This window comes from Loxodonta africana, chromosome 1, assembly GCF_030014295.1.
Source record: "Loxodonta africana isolate mLoxAfr1 chromosome 1, mLoxAfr1.hap2, whole genome shotgun sequence".
Classification (NCBI taxonomy): domain Eukaryota; kingdom Metazoa; phylum Chordata; class Mammalia; order Proboscidea; family Elephantidae; genus Loxodonta; species Loxodonta africana.
In genome coordinates, this window is record NC_087342.1 from 79,943,670 (window position 1) to 79,950,154 (window position 6,485).

Consider the following 6,485-nt stretch of genomic DNA (forward strand, 5'->3'; position numbering starts at 1 on the left):
TATCAACCTTCATGCGTTCCATTTCATCTTTGATGATTTCCAATTTTCCTAGATAAATATTTCGTACACGCCACTTTCCGATTATTAATGGATGTTTGTAGCTGTTTCTTCTCATTTTGAGTAGTGCCACATCAGCAAATGAAGGTCCTGAAAGCTTGACTCCATCCACGTCATTAAGGTTGACTCTGTCTGTGTGTATATATATATATATATATATATATATATATATTTATATGCTTCACTGGTTTTGCTTCTCTAGAGAATCCAGCCTAAGACATGTACCTCCTTCTGTTTGGAAATGATTTAAATTTTTTTGAAATGAATAAATGCTTCACTCACTTTTGTTTTTGCCTTTTAAATCCTGTCTATTTTTCTTCTATCTTACTCTTATAATTCATCTTTCTCTAAATCCTGAAGCTACAGTTTCATTCATGCCTTGTGAATTCCCATTCTGGACTGTTCGTAGGGCCCCTGTGTTACCTGACATGTTGAGTAGAAGAGAAAAGGCCCTTATAATGAAATGCAGAATGCATCACTATTGGGTTTTCTTCTGTCATTGCTTTCCTCCATCAAATCTGGCACGTACATTCTGATTGAGCAAAAAAGCAAATATAATGAAGACTTTTAGGCAGCCAAAAGATTAATTTCTTTAGCTTTCTGCCTCAGGTTAAGACAACTACAGAGGAAATCAGAAAAGCTGGAAATGGGGACTTGATTCTTTGTCACCTGTAATAGAAGACAGAGACTTTTTTGATCTTTTTATTTCTTTTTTCTTTTTTTATTGTACTTTAGATGAAGATTTATAGAACAAAGTATTTTCTCATTAAACAGTTAGAACACGTATTATTTTATGACATTGGTTAACATCCCCACGACATGTCAACACTCTCACTTCTCAACGTTGAGCTCCCTATTACCAGCTTTCCTGTTCCCTCCTGCCTTCTAGTCCTTGCCCCAGAGCTGGTGTGCCCTTTTGTCTCCTCTTCTTTTACAGGCCTGTCCAATCTTTGGCTGACAGGAGTGACTTCATTACTGAGCTGAAAGGGTATCCCAGAGCATACTCTCTGGGTTTTTCCAGTCTTGAAGTCAGAAACTTTTAACAACTCAAGGTTGTGAAGAAGCCACCTTGGAAACCTCTTGTGGATATTTATCTGACCCATGTTTCCAATCTTCTGCCTTCACTTTCAAGCCCTATAAAAATTAGCATCCTCCACTGGTTCCTGTGCGCCTCTTGCCTAAAGCAGCTGCTGATGCCTCTTAACACCAAGCAACACTACTGCAAAGCTGAAGGAGTGTGAATCTCAGGAAATAACACTTAGGTCTAGAAAAAATTTAGCCAGCAGCACTTCAGGAGTGGGGCTTACACAGTTCAGTGGTAGAGAACATGCTTTGCATGTATGAGGCCCTGGCTTCAATTATCCACATTTTTTCTCTGCTCCAACACTACTTAAACCCAATCTTGAAGGAACACAAATTCATTTCTAATATTTTGCATTCAATTCCTGCACACATCCACAGCAAAAATATAACCGAACGAACTTCTTTGAATGCTCTTCCATTTCTATGCTATGAGCTTCTGTATCCCTTAAGGTGCCTGCAACAGCAGAAGGAAGACAAAAAAGGGGAGAAAACAGGAACCAGATGCTAACAGAATCTCTTCAATCGCCTAAAACAAAAGCCTCCACCTTAAGCTCCCTTTTAGTACTATAAATAAAGACAGGGAAAGAAGGATGGGGGGGGGCGGGGAGTTTGAAAGGACACAGCTGACAGTTTTTTTGTTTTTGTTTTTGACCAACTAAACCACAATTCCTAGTGAGGCTCCCCGCTGGGCTACCTCGGGATGTGCTGATGTCTAAATTATTTCAAGGCAAAAGTGAGTGCATAAACTTTCCTTCTCTTTGATTCTCATTACCTTGACTCCTTACAGGTGCGCAGCGTCGCCCAAGCAGTGAAAAACAGCTTTGGACAATCATCTTCCATTGGGCCAAGCACGGATTCTCCCTGCAGACATCGTTTTCCTCTTGCTCTTCACAACCTCGCTGTATTTGGTATGGAGCCCAGATATTGTCTCAAGGAAACTTACAGGCGGCAGGCAAAAACCATAAGAGATAAGAAGTGTCGATAAGGCAACGGGAATCCATATTTGGACATGCTTTCTCGGGGAAAACCAGTTATCCTCAAATCCGTTTTTTGCAAGTAGATCACCAGGCGCCTCCGGGTGACTGGAACCTCCAATCTTTCAGTTAGCAGCAAGCAAGTGTTAACTATTTAAGTCTACCTAGTGACTCCTTCCCAGGGAAAAACCAAAAGCCAACTGTCCAGTAGAGTTTCTAGAGAGAGGCTGAAGGATTCAAGCTGCAGAGGTTTTACTTATCTTTTAATCACTGCGCCTCCGGGACTCCTTCCAGGGATAACAACAACAACAACAACAAAAAAAAAAAACCCAAGCCCACTGGCGTGGAGTTGATTCCGTCTCATAGAGACCCTAGAACTGTTCCATAGAGATTCCAAGGGGCACCAGGTGGATTTGAACTACCAACCCTTTGCTTAGCAAAGGTAGCACTTGACCACTACATTACCAGGGTTTCCTTCAAGGAATAGGGAGCAGTTGAACCCTAGGACAGCCAGGGGCATGCATAAAAACCAATGAAACGCACTGCTGTGGGGTCGATTCGGACTCACAGCGACCCCATAGGGTTTCCAAGGCTATAAATCTACAGAAGCCGACTGCCACATCTTTCTGCCGCGGAGCCATTGGTGGTTTCAAACCACCACCCTTTCCGTGAGCAGTCGATTACTGTAACCACTGTGCAATTAAAACAAAAACAAAACCCTTTGCTGTGGAGTTGATTCCGACTCACAGAGACCCTATAGGACAGAATAGAACTGCCCCATAGTTTCCAAGGAGCGCCTGGTGAATTAGAACTGCTGACATCTTGGTTAGCTGCTGTAGCACTCAACCACTACGTCACCAAAAAAAAACGTCACTAGGGTTTCCAAATATGTGAAAGTCATGTTTATTTCAGTATAAACATTTTAAAAACATAAAAAAATGCCCCTTGGGCACTAAATGGTGTTCTTAGATATAAAGAATGGACAGGAATGACAATAGTCTGACTTTCCTCATCACTCCTTAAAACGAGAAACACTACCTGGCTGCTCGTATAGTGGAACTGCTAAGCTTTCGGTTAATAGCCGACTGCTTTAACCACTGCGCCATCAGCGCTCTGACCTCTTAAGTTAGCAGCCCCGAAGCAATTGTCCCAACTTAAACTCTCGATTTCTTAGATTCAATTTAGAATAGAATTGGCAGCAGTGGGATTCGAACCTTCACTCCCACATAGACTGCAGTCTAAATCCAGCGCCTCAGACCGCTAGGCCAAGCTACCACTCATAGTCAGACTCTTTGAATCTATTATTTGTAAAGAAATAAGAATGTTTTCCCACGGTATTCCTAAAACAGGTCTCCATGCTAGTTGTCCAAGACACCGATAAATAACAACTAAAATTTATTAGGAATTTATTATGCGCCATGCACTTTCCTTACATTTACTGTCATTCAACCCTCCTGATTGCCTCAGGAGATAGGTACTTTTACTATGATCTCCATTTGCCTGATGGAGAATATGAGGCACAGCGATAAGTAACTTGCTGGATGTCACTCAGCAGAAGTGATGCTTAAAGCGGAGCGGAAAACTTCACTGTGTTGTATAATTTGTTTATTCCAGGGTAAAATCCTGAAATATCTTTGATCAAGGTTATTGTGACAAACTCAGAGCAACAGCAAACTTATATATGACGTACCATTAATTCTTTTGGGGGCATGGAGGTGTATAAGATGTAAAAACCTAATGCTTCAGAAATTTCACTGAGAGCCTTCGAACCAAGAGCCTTGCTGAGGTTGTTCACCTAAGTTCCTTCGTAGTGAAGTAGGCAAAGTGTCAGTCTCATAATCTGAAGGTCCTGATGTTCGAGCCTTAGAAAGAGTACCTGGGTTTTCCATCTCTTCTACTTCGTGGGATAAGGTTATAAACGGACCTGGACAAACTGTAATTTTTTTCTTTTTTAACACTCTGCCAAGGAGTCCTTCAAGAGCTTTACCTGTCTCCTTTGGTAACAAGACAGCTTTTCAATAGGCTAACTACAGCACAACCTAATACCAAACTCTGGATTAGTTACCTATTACTACTGTATCAAATTACCAATGTAATGGCTTAAAAACACACACAAATTTATTATCTTACAGTTCTGGAGGTCAGAAGTGCGAAATGGGCTCTGTTCAGGCCGGATTAAGGCATGTGAGGGCATTAAACATTGATAATCCCTGGTGCCCCTTCCTTCTACTTACTCAGGCATTCCCACGGGGTATGTGAGTTATCTGTATACCTGTATATATACGTGTGTGTGTCTTAGCTACCCATGTATTTTTAAATACGACTATAATATAAATAAACACAAAAGTGGCCTATGTCATTTTAGCAGAATGAGATGAACAGCATTATGAAAATTTTAGTGGATGTGGGGTACTAAAGTTTTTACTATATAACTAATTTTCTACAAAAAGAATATACTCTGTATTCTACAACAAAGAAAATGAGTCAGCGAGCCTAGTTCTTTCAACACTCAGTGTAAAATTCTATTGATCTTCTACAACAAAGTATGACCTTTACCATTTTTGCTTTAAACAGCTCATCAATTTTGATGCTTGTTTCATAGAAAATACTACAATTATAAATGAACCAATGAAAAGATGTCTTAAAAGAAAATTTAATGATCAGAAAAAACAAACATTAAGACAAATTACTTTTATTTCTAGGTAGATCTTTCACCTCTAACATGTTATAATTAAAAACATTTCTTTCTATTTTTTGCTCTTACAAAATCTTCAATGGTTTAATCACAGTTAAGCTGCAGAATAATATCTACTTCCGTACATAATAAAGATAATGGATGGAGTCTTTCTTGAATCATTGCTGTACGTTCAGGGTTTTTTCATCTCTTTAGGTTCAAAAATCAGCGGTCTGTTGTGCAGTTTGTTATCATTAAAGTTAGGAATACGTGTAAAGCAATTTCAACATTGGGAAATATGCATTGTATTTTATCTTCTATTATGGAATTCTACATGCTTGCATGAGTAAAATTTGTCTTTCCTGAACCTGTAAACTTAGTTCTCATGTAAGAATGAAATTGTGGCACTTCTTCATAAAAGTTTGTATTTAAGCCATGGGGATGAGCCTGCACTAATTTCTTGGATGCCTTCATGCAATCTTTATCAGATATATCCTCACTGTTTAAGAAGGAAAATCTATTTGAAAGAAATTCATATACATTCTTCCTCTTTTCATGCAAGATTCAAGTGTGTCAATGATGGTATATTTTGTGGTTAGGAGAAATTGACCTCTGGCTCTCAATGATACTTCTGAGGTGCTTCTACGATTTTGTTTCTTTCTAATGCATCTGTGATGGAGAACTGCTTGATAATCAGTATTTGGCAGTATTTATATTGTTGTGTTTTCAAAACCTTCCTCTTAAATTATGTAAATACCCTATTAATGACTGGTAGAGATCTGTGCACGCCTTTAAATTTACTTCTGAATCTTGGAGACCTTGACTCTTCTGATGAAAATGCCGCAATATGTTATTTCACATAACCAACACAGATACATACTCTAGTGTTTGCATTTTGTTGGCAATGTCTTCAGTTTCTCTTTGCCATCTCCTTTTTTTGTGTCTGGTCTTCAGAATACTTCTAAGGCATCTAGAATCTCATTGTACTATTCCAGGATTGCATTCATTGCTACAGCATGCACTTCCCAACATGTTTTAGAAAGACAATTTAATACTCAGTCACTGACTAAATATCTTATAAGAAATGCCCATTGGTTAGCAGAGGTAGCAAAAAATGTGGAGAGTAACTGAACAGTACAAAAAAACCAACTGCTTCCAGACAACAATCTGTTGCAGCTGCATTCTTCAAGATGAAGTGAATATGCAATAATACATGGTATGAAAATGGTATATTCATTACCTTCTAATATTTTCTGTTGTATGCCTTTATCATTGGCAGCATTGTCATAGGACTGGCCTCTGCACTTAGAAACATCAGTTTTGCACACTTCACATAAATAGTAAAGTACTTGATTTGTAATTTCTTCACCCATATGACTTTTTAAGCTAGTAGATGTGATAAATTGCTTAACGGGTTTTCCATCTATGGAGATATGTATCTTAAGATAATACTTAGCTGATCTGTATGAGCAAGATCAGGAGTGGAATCTACAAACTCAAATATTGAGCTATACTTACGTCACTGAAAATAATTGATCAAACTTTATCACTTATTAAGTTTATTAATTCTTCAAGTGTTGTTTTAGACATATATGATGGGTTGCCTTTTCTAGTGTTACCATATTTGGAGATGTGACCTGATAAAAATGGATCAAACTGAGAAACAAGCTCAAGTAGACCTTAAAAATTTCTGCTTT